At 33.9% G+C, this 19,491-nt stretch overlaps 1 pseudogene; it reads left to right on the top strand.

The window, feature by feature from the left end:
* The window catches only part of LOC137615003 (uncharacterized), a 27,502-nt pseudogene extending 15,536 nt beyond the window's left edge, over positions 1–11,966 (top strand).
* Positions 11,967–19,491: the final 7,525 nt, after the last annotated feature.

Raw genomic sequence — 19,491 nt, 5'->3', positions numbered from 1 at the left:
ATAGATTGATAGTTCTAAAAAGGCATCATCATCATCTCCTCCTACGCATATTGACGCAAAGGGCCTCGGTTGGATTTGGTCAGTCGTCTCTATCTTGATCTTTTAATTCAATACTTTTCCATTCATCATCTACTTCGTGATTCAGTCCTCAGCCATGTAGGTCTGGGTCTTCCCACTGTTGTAGTGCCTTGTGGAGCCCAGCTGAATGTTTGGTGAACTAATATCTCTTGGGGAGTGCGAAGAGCCTGCCCAAACCATCTCCATATACCCCTCATCATGATCTCATCCGTATACGGCACTCGAGTAATCTCTCATATAGTTTAATTTCTAGTCTTGTCCTACTTTGTTCTCAAATTTACTAAGGCATAGCATTAGTAATTTGAGAATTAATCTAAATTGTTCAGTAAAAATAATGTTTATATGGGAGAGGAGTTTGAGTTATTGGGTAGGCAGATTTCTTTTTTTTTTTTTAATCTTTCTACTTTGAGATTATTATATCTAGAGGAAATTGCGTGAAAAGATCTTTTGCCTTATGATTCTTGCTTAATATTGTCAGATTCTTAAGGCTGAATTTTTTAATTTTAATTAGATGGTTTTGGTTATTCCCATGTCATAAGAATCAATTACGTTTTTGGCCTCTTTCTATCATAAAATATGTGATTTGTCGCAAATCACATTTTATATAAATATTTTGTGAATTGTCTTTACATGAAAAAGTTAATTATGCACATAACTATAGCTGCATCAATTTATTTAGATAGAATAGTAAATTTTTTTCTCCTTTTCAGTCTCGAAGTTAATGATATTCCATCCATAAAATTTGTGAATATTCTTTGTAAGTTGTTTATATATCGAAAAAAATATTTTTTCCAGTTTCTTGAAGTCAAATCTTATGATGAATTTTTGTTCATAAAATTAGTAGTTCTCCATTAGTCACTTGAAGGTTTCATACTTTTTTTATATTTGATATTTTGAAATACAAACAATTATTCATAGATATATTTCTTTGGACTCAAGTTATATTTGTGCTGAACTATTTCACCAATATTTCTCAAAAGCAAATCAACTGGACGTTTAAATAATTATTTTCATGCTTTATTATTATTTGGATTCTATGGTTTTATAACTTTTATTCAAAGGCGACCCTATCAACATCCATTTCCTAGTCACAATGCTTTTGAGATTTTACCTCACTGTCTACACTGTAGCCTGCGTCCGGTAGGTGGTGCATGTGTAGCCTGATGTAGCCTGATGAAAAACTTGATTGGAACTATTTCTCTCGTCTTATTGATAACATTATCTGACTCCCAATGAAATAAAAACTTATATACATCATACTTATACCGAACATAAGATTCATATGAAATCTGCTTTATAATGACCTTATACAACATACTTGAGGGCATAATAAAGGGTCAAAAGATAACAAAGTCGGAGTTAGAATAAGATTTTACCGTTTTCTACAGATCATTAGCTTAAATTCAAAGTGATTTCTCTGTGTAAAGAAATTAACATGGATTGATTGTGTCACACCTTTGGCCAGTTAATCCTATAAAGAGTCTTGACCCATTGAGTGGTGAATGCCAAACTGGGGCTCGTATCCCCCTCAAAACTTGTTAGTTCCTTTGATCGCTGCAATTTCACCATCCTTGTGAGCTAAGGATTGGTATTTTTGGGGAGCCTATAAGTCTATCTGCTGAGTCATCAGCAGCCATTGCCTGCCCTTCCCTAGTCCCAGCTTGGAGAGAGAGGAGGCTTGGCCAATGATCATATGTATATATGGTCAGTCTCTAGGGCATCGTCCTGCCTGCTATGGCAATGTCACTGTCCCATGCCTCTGCCATTCATGAGCGGCCTTTAAATCTTTAAAATCTGTATGCTATTGAGACTGCATTTTCATGATGCGTGGTTATTATACATACAGTATATATTTATATAGCTTTTCAAGATGTAATAAATGACATTCCGAACATAACGTATTATATGACATATTGTAATTTTTGGGTTATTTTCAATTATCTTTTTTATATATAATGTTTAGTATATTTAGACAATACCTATATATCTATTTTTAAAGGGGAAAATATTTTTTGAGCATTCATGTAAAGGTAGACAGAGCAAATTATTTATTGAATAATATTTTTGGGTAACTGGAAGTTGTAGAAGGTTTCCTTTACTATATTCAAATAATTTTATAAAAACAAAATATCGAGGACAGCAGAGATCACTACCAATTTGTTCTATTCTAATAAACTCGTTTTTTCAGGGCTGTATATTCTTAGTTTCATTAGACAATCAGAAGAAAACACAGAGGATTTTATTATCTTAGAGCCGCTGGGCTTATAGTGTCCTGCTTTTCCAACTAGGGTTGTAGCTTGGCAAGTGATAATAATAGTAATAATAATAATAATAAAAATTATAATAATGATAATAATAATAATAATAATAATAATAATAATAATAATAATGATAATGATAATGATAATGATAATGATGATAATAGAAATATATATATTATTGACAGTTTTCCAAAATGTAGAAACTCATATTGTTGCCTTATCAAAACAGCAAAATGTTTAAGAAAAAAAATATCGTAGACTTTATTTTCATTTAGAGTAATTTTTAAGGATGGAATCCATGAACGCATAATAACAAGAAAGATTTTCAAGAATTCCCAGAACATCATCAACGTAACAATATAAAATAACTTGAGGGGACCAAACTGGAGGGATCAATCTCGTTTCAAAATAATCGATATATATATATATATATATATATATATATATATATATATATATATATATATATATATATATATATATATATATATATATATATATATATATATATATATATATATATATGTGTGTGTGTGTGTGTGTGTGTGTGTGTGTGTGTGTGTGTGTGTGTGTGTGTTTATGCATAAATTGATATAAAAATCTTTATCTTTATCTATCTATCTATATATTTGTATGTATATATATATATATAATGTATATATATGTATTTATATATATGTATATATATATATGTATTTATATATATGTATATATATATATATATATATATATATATATATATATATATATATATATATATATATATATATATATATGTATGTATATATACATTTGTATTTGACAACAGAGGGAACAAAGAATCACCTATAGCCTTATTGAATACTTATTCAAGGGAATTGCCATTAAAGCTAAACTTACACTTTTTAATACAAAAAAAACCTCATCAATAGTATTGGTTAGTAATGATAAATCGTAAAAATTCAAGGTGTCAGCCAAGAGATTCAATAGGTACTTCCCAGTTGAATAACTAACCTGTCCGGGGTTTGAGTTATCTTCATATTTTCTTATTCATCAAAGAGAAAAATTAATATGGTTAATCAAGAGTAACCCCTGAAACCGTAGTAATATGATATATGATATCCCATGTTCGAAATGTAATGTAGTTTATTTGGTTCAAACATCTAAAGGCAGCAGCAGTAGGGGATTCAGCATTATGAAGTTTCATCTGTGGTGGATAACGGGGGAGGGTGGGCTATGGCACCCTAGCAGTACAAGCTGAACTCGGTTGAGTCCCTTGTCAGGCTGGGAGGAACGTAGAGAGTAGAAGTCCCCTTTTTGTTTTGTTTCATTTGTTGATGTCGGCTACCCCCCAAAATTGTGGGAAGTGCCTTGGTATATGTATGTATGTATAAAAATGCTCTCTCTGGTATATGGTCATTACTGGGTCTATAATCAATCAGTCAAAGATCCACATATTATCCATATTAGTAAATTTGCCCAGAAAAATATCCTGTTCTATGTATATATATATATATATATATATATATATATATATATATATATATATATATATATATATATATATATATATATATATATATATATATATATAAATGAAGACCAAATAATATAAGATAGGAGAAAATATCTCTACTAATATTTTTTTCATTTATAATCAATAAATCTTTTGGCACTGATGATTGGTTTTACTAAATTTCAAGGTTCTTAGATTTTGATAAAACTATGAATAGGACAAAGACAGTCCAATAAATGTTATTGTATTCATTGAAAAAATATGCTTCAAAATTAGTTTTATCCTGTCAAAATACTTGTTGACCTCATCCAGTGTAGTTTCTCTTAATCGTAATTACGTAGAATCATCAGATAGCAATGAATATATTTAGTACTGTTATTATTTATAACTAGGCTATAACACCAGTTGGAAAAGCAGGATGCTAAAAGTCCAGGGACATCAACAGGGAAAATAACACAATGCAGAGAGGAAATATTTTTACGGTAAACATAGAATAGTGTGCTTGAGTATATCCTCAACCAAGAGAACTCTAACCCAAGACAATGGAAGACTATGGTACAGAGGTTATAACTCCCCAAGACTAGAGCATAACAGTTTAGTCTGGGAGTGTCCTTCTCCTAAAAGATCTGCTTACCATAGCTAAAGAGTCTTTTCTATCCTTACCAAGTGGAAAGTAGCCACTTAACTATTACAGTGGTGTAGTTTACCCCTGGAGTGAAATAAAATTTTTCTAAGTATTTTTTTCGTCCATTGTAACTATCATCCTCTCATTATTGGCTTTCGTGATATACAATGCACTGTCGTAGACATATTCATATATGTAGGTTGATTTTGAAGCTCAGACTATGAATATTTCAAAAAATAGCTACAAGTGAAAATTTCTTAGGGCTCTTTATTTTTTTTTTTTTTTTTTTTAGCCTTTTTTTTTCATTAATATTCGTCACGCAGTTGTATTTGTCACAAGAGTGTTTTTGGTTAATTGGTGGAGGTACATTTTATATGTTTAGTTTTTTCACGCCGTAGAGAGAGAGAGAGAGAGAGAGAGAGAGAGAGAGAGAGAGAGAGAGAGAGAGAGAGAGATCTTATTGACTATATACATGATAAATGGAGTCGCAATTTCCGTGCAAGAGCAGAAGAGATTAGTAATCCTTCAATTACTTTATTAACTTTAGATTCTGTCTTGAAGAGGAATCGAACACTTTCTGAAATTGGGTTTCTTATGGTAACTTAACTGGGTTTCTTATGGTAACTTTTGCTTTTCAGTTGGAGAGATATTTCAAAAGTATACAAATCACAGTGGGTAGAATTACTTATTTTTTTCACATTTGGAGAATTATGAATTATTGATGCATTGTGATATATTACTATTAAATGTGTTTCTCCAAAGGATAATTCAAATGATAATTTATACATTTTAGAAAGACATTTTTTTCCAATGTCCATTAGTCAATACCAGACACATTTTCTCGTAACTTCTAAACTATTAGAGGCTTGTGTTAAAAAAAACAACTAACTATAACAATATAATTATAATTTTCAGCTATGTATAAAGTCATCACAATTTTTGCATCGTCTCTTAAATGGGTGTTATCTCTCTCTCTCTCTCTCTCTCTCTCTCTCTCTCTCTCTCTCTCTCTCTCTCTCTCTCTCTCTCTCTCTCTCTCCATAGATCATGCACCACTATTAAGCCGAGTAATAATATCTATAATAATTCGAAAATGAAAGTGTAGAATTGGAGTACATCAAAGAAGTAAAAATCTGCTTTAGAATCTATTATTCAAACAACATTGTAACATATTTACCCCATGGAGAGAGGCTACCTGATGCAACCTTTCTACAGAAGCCAGCATGACACCCAAAACGTGACCCTGCCCTGACCCTAACAGCTGAGCTGCACAGTGTATATAAAGAACCCAGTCTCTGCTTCAGACATCATATTGTTTACGATTCTTGCTGGAGGAAACTTCTTCTTCTCTCACTTCTCTCCTTTCTCTAAATAGCTTGTGGAGACTTTTGTCTTCTCTTTACCATTGAGATTATGTTCAGGATATTGGCCACTTTTATGGTAGTTGGTAAGTTTGAATAATTTTACATTAATATGTATAAGAACACGGACACACAAACATAAATATGAATATATATATATATATATATATATATATATATATATATATATATATATTTTAACCAATTTCTTGAACTCTTACGTGGCAAGACATTGGTCTAGATATCTTATACTATAAATACTTTAAGAACAGTGTAAAGTATATATATATATATATATATATATATATATATATATATATATATATATATATATATATATATATGTGTGTGTGTGTGTGTGTGTGTGTGTGTGTGTGTGTGTGTGTGTGTGTGTGCGTAAGGGAAATGAAATGGGATTACTGGATTATTATCATTATGATTTGCCTTATGAATGAGGAGATATTCATCTGAAATGCAGATATAGTATCTCCTTTAATTTTTGACATTTGCAGCTCATAGATAATCTCTCTCTCTCTCTCTCTCTCTCTCTCTCTCTCTCTCTCTCTCTCTCTCTCTCTCTCTCTCTCTCTCTCTCTCTCTCTCTCTCTCTCTCTCATCATATGCTTATTTTGCATCATTATAGTTTTTCACATCTAATGTTCATATTCTACGTACGTAGCTATGTTCATTAGCTGCAGTAAGTTCAAGATTTAAAACTTAAATGACACTGTGTGGACTTATGTTAGTTCATTCATAACTAAGGAAGGATTTAAAAACAAACTTTTAAACATATACCAAATTATTTATCGTTTTGATGCAATGGATGTGAACCTTATTAAGATAACCAGTTTATTTTCAAACTGTAACTTATGGCTGCATTTATCACCGAATTGCAAATCATTTGTGTTTTTTTAACAAAAATGCGATTTTTATGCACAGGAAATAAAAACTTCTGACAAGTCCTGTAAGATACCCATATACTATTGTCTTCTTACTATCATTACACATCTGTGTATGCACACTCGATCCTACATAATCTCAACTGCGTGAGGCTAACTTGATATATGGATGAGATGAAAACACATACGTTTATCTAGTCCGATAATCGTCAAGTGACTTATCATTCCGTTATATGAAGGACTTATGTCATTACATTATGTTCCTTCCTGGACAGATTGATAGTTAAAATCATTGTAAACCTGTTACCATCTCCTGTAAGAAAATTATAGGTGCATAATCTTGTTTCACGTGAGATGTCTGCTCACGTGAGGTCTGTACCTTCCTTGTATAATATCTCTTTATGTTCTCTCGGTAACTTAGCTAACTAAACTTCTGCTTATCTCCTCTACAAAGCCAAAAAGTGTAATGAACATTAATACTTGACAATTCTTTTTTCCTTAACTCTATGCTACTTCTTCACAATTTTCTTAATTATTTACAGCTAAACATAAACTCTGTTGTATCATCTGTCTCTGCACAACTCACAAAGCTTATCAATTTCATTCCTGTTTGTATGATTTTCATTTAAGTCTGTCATATTCAACTTTGTCTTCATTACAATTATATCTTCCTTATTGTTAAGTTTACTTATGCAATCTCTTCTGCTGTTACCTTTTGCAAAAATCATCTTGGTCATCGTACAGTATGCCCAAATTACTTATAGGTATCCATACCATTCTTTCTTTTTCAGTTATAAAACCTATATCTCCTCTTGAGATGTATATATATATATATATATATATATATATATATATATATATATATATATATATATATATATATATATATATATATATATATATATATATATATATATATATATATATATATATATATATATATATATATATAGAGAGAGAGAGAGAGAGAGAGAGAGAGAGAGAGAGAGAGAGAGAGAGAGAGAGAGAGAGAGAGAGAGAGAGAGAGAGCACATTGCTTTTAGAGCAAAGATTTATTTTTAAAAATTGGCTAATTCTTTCCCTTACCTTTCAGGTTCGGTAGGAAGATGTTTAGGCGCCCTACTCCCCTATAACAACGGCAACGGCAATGGAGGTTATACTAACGGAAACGGCAATGGCAACGGAAATGGAGTTTATGTTAATGGAAACGGCAATGGCAACGGAAATGACGTCTATGCTAATGGTAACGGCAACGGAAATGGAGTTAATGCTAATGGAAACGGCAACGGAAATGGCGTTTATACTAATGGCAACAGCAATATTTTTAATGGCAATACGAACGGCTATGCGAACGGCAATAGCGTGCTGAATGGTGCCAATGGAAATGGTTATGACAATGGAGCCTACACCATTGGCAATGCCAATGGAATTGCTGTCAATGGCAACGGGGCTTATGGTAATGTCAACGGCGCATATACAAACGGCAATGGAGTTAACGGAAACGGTAATGGAGTATACACGAATGGTAATGGCAACGGAATTACAGTCAACGGCAACGGTGCCTATAGCAATGGTAATGGGGATTACACTAACGGCAACGGCTTCGGAGTTAACGGCATCAATGGAAACCGTTTCGCTGTGAACGGATTAGCAGCCTTGGCCGAAGCCATCCCAGGAGGAGGTGTGCCCGGGCAAGACTACCCCATTTTGGCATCAGTGCCCATCACCGAATTCGTTTGCGATGGTCTTCTTCCTGGGTATTATGCAGATATTTCTTCTGAATCAAGATGCCAGGTAATAATTCGTCTACTGTTTACTTATCATAAAGAGAGAGAGAGAGAGAGAGAGAGAGAGAGAGAGAGAGAGAGAGAGAGAGAGAGAGAGAGACAGACAGACAGACAGACAGAGAGAGAGAAGATTTTCATTTTAGTTTTTCCTATGAAATGTAGCCTAACTTTGATTTACCCAAGATCAGATTCCCCTGATAAATTCAACTCTCACTGATTCCCACTAGTTTTCCTTATGGAATTTTATCTTGATTTACTTCATAATAATTTCAATTTCACTGTTTATCTTTTGAAATATGCAAGAAAAATTAATAAACAAGTTTTCGAGCCAAATTTTAATCTAAGATATGATATTACTTTCATAGTTTAATGACATCTGGTTCTTTCAAAAACCAATTATTTTCGCCTATATCTTTTTTTTCTTTTCTCTTTCAAATCATTGGAGTTGCAACATGTTTTAAGTGGTTGAAAGGTTGCTAAAAGTCCCGGCAAAATTTTGGCCTGGTGTTCTGCTGTTATGTGGTAAACTGCTTTTTTTTTTTTTTTTTTTTTTTTTTTTTTCAAATTAAGGAACTTATCCTGTATACTTTACTTTCACTTTAGAATTGGAAATCTCAAGCTGATCACTGGCAAAAGATTTAGATAAAATAGACATTGATAAAGTCTAAGAGAATATTTTTGACAAATTCGGAGGCCCTTTTGTTTGTTAGGGAAGTCAGTGTTATACTGATTAATATGTTCGATAGATATGTGAACTCATCTTTTTTTTCATAATGGTGTGGCTAAAATGTACTAGAAATTTTGACTTGGAGAAAGAACAGCTTCCAAAGGCTAGGCTATCCTTAGAAGAAAAGTAAACAGTATTCTTCAGAATGTGTAGACCATTTAAAGAAGAAGTTTAGAATAAGATCCTTCAGAATAAAAGAATGCCAGTTGCATAAAATACTTCCAAAGACAAAGACCATCCTTTGAAGAAAGGTAGAATAAGATTCTTCAAATGGTAGAGACTATCATAGGAAAATACATTACAATAGCATCCCTCAATAAAAAAAAAAAAAATCCTCCCTGGAAAGTAAGACAGGTTAGACCCAAAAAGTTTGACATAACCCTTCCCTCCATCTTTCTAAAGACGGGAGATGAAGAAAACCAGGATAGGAGGTAGACCTGACTTGAGCATTGCGTAAATCCTATTAAGTCTTTTATTAATCTCAATCGAAATAAAGATATTTGTTTCTCAGTTGGAATATTCATTACAAAAAGAAAGGAGGAATTAAGTCATTTGAACAATATTGCGTAAAGGTCACACATGAGTGACGCATGAGAATTTGGCGTGCTCACCTCGTGAAGCAGTTCTAAGGTGCGTTGAGTTTGACTGGATTTTAACTATAAAACATATTTTTAGAGACTACAAAGTTTTTAGAGAGAGAGAGAGAGAGAGAGAGAGAGAGAGAGAGAGAGAGAGAGAGAGAGAGAGAGAGAGAGAGAGAGAGAGAGAGAGATATTCATGTTTTGGTGAGAAAAGTTTTATTGACCTTTTGTTGGACTCTGAGAATTTCTGTCTGTTTTTAATTCTAACTTTTATAAGAAACAGGTTTTTATGTAATATTTAAATTTCTATTTACTCCATATTTTTAACATATAATCTATTTATTTTTACATCCATATATATAATGTTCTACTTTAGCCATTAATTAGATATAATATAGATACTTTTCTTTTCGAATTTAGTTAGTCCAGCTCTGCAAGAGTCGAGCTTGACTCATTGGGCTTGTCAATCTCCTCCTTTGAATGATAATAATCTATCATCCACAGGTATTCCACATCTGCCAGGCGGACGGAAGACTCGACTCCTTCCTCTGTCCCAACGGGACCCTTTTCAATCAGCAGTTCTTTGTGTGTGATTGATACTACAACGTCGACTGCTCCACCTCGCCTCAGTTCTTCGGCCTCAACGCTGACATTACGAGAGTCAATGGGAATGGCAATGGTGGTGCCCATGGCAATGGTAATGGAGTTGCCAATGGCAACGGTAATGGCTACACCAACGGTAATGGAAATGGCTACACCAACGGTAATGGGGCTGTTAATGGGAATGGCTACACTAATGGTAATGGTGCTGTCAATAGAAATGGCTATACCTATGGCAATGGAAATGGCTACACCAATGGTAATGGTGCTGTCAACGGAAATGGCAACACCAATGGTAATGGTGCTGCCAACGGAAATGGCTACACCAATGGCAATGGAAACGGCTACACCAATGGTAATGGTGCTATTAATGGTAATGGAAACGGCTTCGCCAATGGTAATGGAAATGGCTGCAGCAACGGTAATGGTGCTGTCAATGGAAATGGCTACACCAATGGTAATGGTGCTGTCAATGGGAATGGCTATACCAATGGCAATGGAAATGGCTACACTAATGATAATGGTGCTGTCAATGGAAATGGCTACATCAATGGCAATGGAAATGGCTACACCAATGGTAATGGTGCTGTCAATGGAAATGGCTACACCAATGGTAATGGTGCTATTATTGGTAATGGAAACGGCTACACCAATGGAAATTTAAATGGCTACAGCAACGGTAATGGTGCTGTCAATGGAAATGGCTACACCAATGGTAATGGAAATGGCTACAGCAACGGTAATGGTGCTGCCAATGGAAATGGCTACGCCAATGGTAATGGTGCTATTAATGGTAATGGAAACAGGTAATGGAAATGGCTACAGCAACGGTAATGGTGCTGTCAATGGAAATGGCTACACCAATGGTAATGGTGCTGTCAATGGAAATGGCTACACCAATGGTAATGTAAATGGCTACAGCAACGGTAATGGTGCTGTCAATGGAAATGGCTACGCCAATGGTAATGGTGCTATTAATGGTAATGGAAACGGCTACGCCAATGGTAATGGAAATGGCTACAGCAACGGTAATGGTGCTGTCAATGGAAATGACTACACCAATGGTAATGGTGCTATTAATGGTAATGGAAATGGCTATTCCAATGGTAATGGTGCTATTAATGGTAATGGAAACGGCTACACCAATGGCAATGGAAATGGCTACACCAATGGCAATGGAAATGGTTACACCAATGTCAATGAAAATGGTTACACCAGTGGCAACGGAAATGGTTACACCAATGGTATTGGAAATGGCTACACCAATGGCAACAGAAATGGTTACACCAATGGTATTGGAAATGGCTACACCAATGGCAATGGAAATGGTTACACCAATGGCAACGGAAATGGTTACACCAATGGTATTGGAAATGGCTACACCAATGGCAACGGAAATGGTTACACCAATGACAATGGTGTTATCAACGGTAACGGAAATGGCTACACCAAAAGGAATGGAGCTGCTAACGGAAACAGCTACTCGAATGGGAATGGAAAAAAGAATGGATATCGAAATGGAAAATCAAATGGATTCGGATATTCAGGGTGATGACATTGTAGCCATGTTTTCCATTTTCTATGGTTACCATTCTCAGTACATAACTATTTATTCCTCTCCTTTCTTCTTCTACAACTGATTTTCTTGCAATTTTATGATTTAGAAAAAAGATTAAATTTTTCCACAAGCTATTTAGAATTTTTAAATCGTTATTTGTAAACGATTTCCAACTTTTTTTTTTTGAAATAGAGAATGATTACTTTTAGGTTAAGCTTCGAGTCTCACCGAGGTTTAGACTTTTGTTCATAAGGATGCTTAATAAGCCTCGGTATGATATTGACGAACACCACGTTCGATGACCATGGCCTTTTTATAATTATTATAAGCTTGCAAGCGTTTGCGCGCACACACACACAGTATATATATATATATATATATATATATATATATATATATATATATATATATATATATATATATATATATATATATATATATATGTATATATATATATATATATATATATATATATATATATATATATATATATATAATATATATATATATATATATATATATATATATATATATATATATATATATATATATATATATATATATATATATATATATATATATATATATATTATAATGTAATGAATATGAATTTGTTAAAGTTTTTGAAGTTGATAACACAACTGGTAATGCTTATTGTTTCTTGAAAACTTATTGAGTATGAATAACATCCGTTATTGATTTTGTGAATTTTAGGTCACAAATAAATTATATATTTGAATATTCATTTCATTATACCATATAACTTTGGTTTAGAAAATGCAAAACATGTTTGTATTCACCCTCAATAAATGATTTTGTAAATTCCAGGCCAGAAATATTATAGTATTGTAGTTTATATATAATAGCTTCTATGTTATAGCTTATATATGATAGATGTAAATTAATGCCGTTAATAATCCTATAATATTTTCTTTTGATTGTTATTACTAGTCTTGTAGCTTATTTATGTCCTTGTTTCCTTTCTTCACTGGGCTATTCTTCTCTGTTGGAGCCCTTGGCTTATAACAAACTTGCTTTTACAACTTGGGTTGTAGATTAGCTTATTATTAATAATAATAATAATAATAATAATAATAATAATAATAATAATAATAATAATAATAATAATAATGATAGTCTAATCACATGGCCATACCAATACAGTCTTCTTTATTGTGCCTTCGATTGAAAAGACTACGAATTTAGTAGTTTCTTTTATTCTTTCATTTTTTATGTTGTACATAGTTATTACTTCTCATGTTTACCTAAGCATTTTCATCTGAACTGCATCCAATTTATCCTCTTTCACTCTCTTTACTAGCCATGTTTGTGCTCAATGCATCAAAGTGGGTCTCTCTACTCTCTTATACATTCTACTTTTATTCTTTATGTTAATTCTGCGGTCGAACAAGACACCTGACATCTTTCTCCAATTTGTCCATTCAGTCTGCCATCTGTGTGTTATTTCTGCAACCAAATTTCCACCATCAGCTACTACTGAACCCCGCTACCTAAATTCTTTTTCATTCCGATCAACCTAGCCTCTTCCATACTGATCACTGAATCGTGATCTATATCAGTCTTCTTTCTACTAATTGTTAATCCTCTGTTTTCCGTTGCAGTCCTTTATTGCTCTAGTTTTGATACCGCTACCCTTTTGTAGGTGGTACATAACACAATGTCACGAGCAAACCACATGCACCAAGTTTGAGATAATTGCCCAGTGAAAAAAGAAAATAAGGAAATATATGAACTATATGTGAGTAGTGATCGAAAAATTTGATATATTTCAAGATCAGTAACAAAGTTAAAATTGATCTGTAATATATCAACTATGAAGAGAGAGAAATGTCAAACTTTTCCTCATAAAAACATTTGCTCCGAGTTGAACAATCTGAAATTCTAGCGATTTAACTGAGAGATTAGGAAGAGCATTCCTCAATCTGCTCACCACTAGGATCAAACTTCTAGAATAAAGCGTAGATCTGAATGTTAAGGATGGTCAGAGTCACGAAAAATCTTATGCAACATTCAGAAAGAACTAACTGAACAACGGTGTTAAGATTTATACCAAGAACAGGAATAGGAGATTTTATAGACCTCAGTTTTTTTTCAAAAAATTAAACGGACAGTCATCAGTTCAAAACCAGACAGTAGAACAATTCTCGAAACAAATTAGAATGAAAGAATTAAACCATTTCCCCAGGGTAGATTGATCACCAAACAACTTAAAAGACTTTCTCAGTAAGCCAGTATTTTGTACAAATGAAGAAGAAACACCTACTTATTATTGTACTTTGAATTTGGTAGAGATCAGCTTCATGACCCGTAATTTTAAAATTCACTAATTTTAGGCCGATCTTTAACAAGCGATTCAGCAACCCTGGGTCAACATTCAGAGGATGGCACAGCCATAAAAGATAAGGGCCTGAAGCAGATGACTAATTTGAACTAACTTATACTGGTAACCATTCAGTTAACTCAACACTGCATCTGACCTGTGGTTTTACTCTTTCATATATGTCTTGGACCATCTAACCTGTGGTTTTGCTCCTTCATATATATCTTGGATCAACCTTACATACTTCTCCTGTGTTCCCTTTACTAGCACACACCTCCAATATATATATATATATATATATATATATATATATATATATATATATATATATATATATATATATATATATGTGTGTGTGTGTGTGTGTGTGTGTGCGTGTGTGTGGTGTGTGTGTGTGTGTGCGTGTGTGAGTTTATATATTATATGTTTAAAAACATAGTATCAATACAGGCAAGAAAACCTTTTAAAATTTGCAGTTAGAGAAAAACAAGTCAATATATGTCATACTTTTCCAACCATTCCATTAATCTGATCTAGATATCACTATCCCATTGAAAACCTAAATATGTCTGTGAAAAGAATGAAAACAACACCTACTGTATATCATAAGCAAAAGATATAATTTACTTTTTGTAGCGCTGACTTCTAAAGGTATATATCCAACGAACCAAACAACATAAAACTGCAGTCTTAATATTAAATCGAAAAAAGTCACAGCATTAATTTGTTAATCTCAGTGAGGAAAGCAAATAAGGAAACTTCAAGAGAAGTAATTAAATATTAAAATTAAATGTTTTAAGAACAATAACAACATTGCATTAGATATATCATATATAAACTATATAAACATAAAAATTAAGAAGAGGAAGATAAACAAGATAGAATAGTGTACCCGAGTGTACCATCAAACAAGAGAACTCTTTCAGTAATCCATATCATCGACTTTACCGGAAGGAAAATTCTGAATAATTCTTTAATTACGTGTACCCAATGTCAAAATTCAAGATTATACTATATTCTGTTCTCCATTATCCCTATATTATCCTCTTTGCATAAACCAATCTTCTTCGATGTCATTAAGAAGCTTATTATTATTATTATTATTATTATTATTATTATTATTATTATTATTACTTGATAAGCTACAACCTTAGTTGGAAAAGCAGGATGCTATAAGCCCAGGGCCCCAACAGGGAAAATAGCCCAGTGAGGAAAGAAACAAGGAAAAATAGAATATTTTAAGAGTAATAACATTAGAATATATATTTCTTAAATAAACTATAAAGACTTTAACAAAACAAGAGGAAAATAAATTAGATAGAATAGAGTGCCCGAATGTACCTTCAAGCAAGAGAACTCTAACCCAAGAAAGTAAAAGACCATGGTACAGAGGCTATGGCACTATCCAAAACTAGAGAACAATGGTTTGATTTTGGAGTGTCCTTCTCCTAGAAAAGCTGCTTACCATAGCTAAAGAGTCGCTTCTACCCTTACCAAGAGGAAAGTGACCACTGGACAGTTACAGTGCAGTAGTTAACACCTTGGGTGAAAAAAAAAATGTTTGGTAATCTCAGTGTTGTCAGATGTATGAGGACAGATTAGAATCTGTAAAGAATAGGCCAGACTATTCGGTGTACGTGTAGGCAAAGGGGAGGATCCAATGTAATACTATCTGGCCAGTCAAAGGACCCCATAACTCTCTAGCGGGATCTATAGGGATCTCGTGTTATGTATAAACATGTTACTTTTATGATATCTTGCATTATGTATAAAAATGTTAATAAAATAAAAGTAATAACACCATTAATTTTTTCACTTGTTTCAAGGTCTAAAATGTGCACGCCCACTAACTTATACACATTCACACACAGGCATATATATATATATATATATATATAGATATATATATATATATATATATATATATATATATATATATATATATATATATATATATATATATATATATATATATATATATGTATGTATGTATGTTTTTTTTTATTTCGAATAAACCATATATTTTAATAAATTAATGTCTGGATTCTCTTAACAACCTCGGGATCAGAGTCTCGAGGCGAAATCACACAAAGACAATAGCATTTGACCGGCCAGGAATCGAAACCGGGTCCAGGATGTTTGTATGACAATGACCATACTATTTGGCCAGTCATACAAGCATCCTGGACCAGGGTTCGATTACCGGCCGGTCAGATGTTATTGTCTTTTTGTGATTTCTAACCCCCCATTGGGGTTTAATCCTTTGCTACGAAACTTTGGCATGGAGTAATCAATGGCAAGATTAAGTTAACAAATTACTATCATCTATTCAATAAAAGCTGATAAATCAGTACAAGCTTGAAATCACTATCAGAACCCAAAATATATATCTCTAATACTCTTGAGCTTGCGAGAGAAACTGGAGTTTGCCATATATAAGTGGTATATGAGTGCATATAAAATTCTTTCTGACATGGTAGTACAGTAGGTTGGCCAGGGCACCAGCCACCCGTTGAGATACTACCACTAGAGAGGTATTGGATCCTTTGACTGGCCAGACAGTAATGCATTGGATCCCTCTCTCTGGTCACGGCTTATTTTTTCTTTGCCTACACTTACACAGAGTAGTTTGGCCTATTCTTTACATATTCTCGTCTTTCCTCATACACCTGACAACAATGAGATACTTAATACTTCTTCACCCAAGGGGCTAATTACTGTAGTGCAATTTGTTCAGTGTACTTTCCTCTTGGTAAGGGTAGAAGAGACTCTTTAGCTGTGGTAAGCAGCTCCTCTAGGAGAAGGACACTTCAAAATTAAACCACTCTAGTCATGGGTAGTGCCATAGCCTCTGTTCCATGGTCTTCCACTGTCTTGGGTTGGAGTTCTCTTGCGTAAGGGTACACTCAGGCACACTATTCTATCTTATTTTTTTTTTCTCTTGTTTTTTTTAAATGGTGTGTTGGGCAGGCTTAATAGAAGGGCCATGGATTCCTGGTGGTTTATCAAGAGGTTGTCTTTTCCTTTTTCTGATTATTTTTCTTCTCAAAACCATCCTTACTGTCCTCCCTTCAGTTGAAGTGGCTATCCTGGAGGGTATTTAGCCTTGCATGGTGTATCGGCTCCTCTATGTTGACCAGTTTTTCCGACTTTTTACTATAGTCTATGGGTATCATCAATCACTTTGTTTATAATTCTGTACGTATTGTTTTTGTTATAATTCTTGTTAATCTAGTTTTTAAGTATGATGTCTCTTTTTTATTTCTATCAATTCTTATGTTGTCTGGAGACTTTGACCGAAATCGGGGACCAGTACGTCCTAGATTTCGTCAATGTCGTCTTCTGTATTGCAAAATTCGTGGTCTTCATGCAAATATCCAAGACCTTACAATTGCGTCCAGACAGTATGATATTCTTTTGTGCTCAGAAACTTTGGTTTCTAATATGAGGCACTCATCTGAGCTCCTTATAACTGGTTTTAAGAAGCCAATAATGTTGAAACGTGATGCCATCCCTAGGGCCAGGGGAATGGCGGTGTATATTAGGACCGAATACCCTGCTTCTCAAAAGTCCTGCTATCAATGTGGATGTCATGAGATTCAGGTAATAGAAGTTTGTGGCAGGCATAACAACTTTTATTTGTGTTCGATCTACCGGAATCCAGACATAGATGATTCTATCTTTGATTGTCTTCTTACCATTAAAGCTAAGATACAAGATGACAGAAAGGCTTCTTTTGTCTTTGTTGGTGATTTTAATGCTCAACATAGGGAGTGGTTAAGTTCTATCTCTCCTACCGATCGCCATGGCTTAAGAGCTTTAGACTTTGCCTCTGAATCAGGCTGTGAACAAATCATAAATGAAGCTACTCACAGGTCTGGTAATTGCTTGGACCTCGTATACACTGACTCCCCTGGCGTTATAATTAGTAAGGTTGGTTCTCCAGTCGGGACATCTGATCATGCCTTGATTTCATTATTAGTGAAGACTGAGCAGCCTGTCCCTGATATATCATATTCTTGTAAAATTTGTATGAAATCCCAAGCAGACTGGAATGGGATTTTACATGATCTTTTGTGCTTGAATTGGTCACAATTATATAATAGTGTAGATCCTGTTATCCCTTTGAATGAGAATCTATTCAACATAATTAATAGGCGTATCCCTTCTCGTGTGCTAAGGTACCGAGTGAAGGACAAACCGTGGTTCAATGATGATTGTAGACGTGCTTATTTGGAGAAACAGGGGGCCTATCATCTTTGGAAGGGTAACAGATCAGATTTGACCTGGAACAACTATACTCAGCTTCGAGCTTTTTTCAGAGAGTTTATGCCTCAACTGAAAAGGAGTACAATTTAACCATAAAAGAAACACTTTCTGGTACAACTCAGGAACATAAATGGTGGTCTACCCTTAAATCTGCACTCTTTGGTGTAGATGCAACAGTTCCTCCTTTACTTAAACCAGATGGCTCAGTCACTCACTGTCCAAAGGAAAAGGCAACCCTTTTGGCTGATGTTTTTGACAGTAAACAGAGTAATGAAAAACTTGAACTTCCTCATTCCTGTTTTCCTGAGGCTAAACTAACTAGTTTAGCTTTTCGATCTCGTGAGATTAAAGCTCTGTTGGTGGACCTTGATGCTTATGGAGGTGTAGACCCAAATGGTATTTTTCCTTTGTTTTTTATAAAGACAGCAGATTTCTTAGCTCCAAAGTTATCTGTTATTTTGCGCAAGTTAGTAAGAAGAGGAGCATTTAGCACTAGTTGGAGAATTGGTAATGTTACTCCTCTATGTAAATGTGTTTGTGGTAGCTCAAGTCCCACTGATTACCGCCCAATTTCCATAACTCCCATATTATATAAAGTTTTTGAACGTCTTCTGGCAAAACGTCTTAATAGGTTTGCTGTAGGTAATCATCTACTCCCTAGTTTGCAATTTGGTTTTCGTAAAGGCCTTGGAGCATGTGATGCCCTTCTTACAATCTCCAATGCTGTACAGAAATCCCTTGATTGTGGTCGGGAAGTTCGTATGATTGGCCTTGATTTTAGTGCTGCCTTTGACCGTGTTAATCAGGAGGCCCTTGTTTTCAAACTGAAACAGTTGGGAGTGGGTGGGTCGTTTCTTAGCATTATTATTGATTTTTTAAGTAATAGATCTCAAAGAGTTGTTGTTGATG

This window comes from Palaemon carinicauda, chromosome 21 (genome assembly GCF_036898095.1).
Source record: "Palaemon carinicauda isolate YSFRI2023 chromosome 21, ASM3689809v2, whole genome shotgun sequence".
NCBI classification, from domain to species: Eukaryota; Metazoa; Arthropoda; class Malacostraca; order Decapoda; family Palaemonidae; genus Palaemon; species Palaemon carinicauda.
Note: the sequence above shows the minus strand (reverse complement) of the source record. Positions and strands in the feature narration are given on the sequence as shown.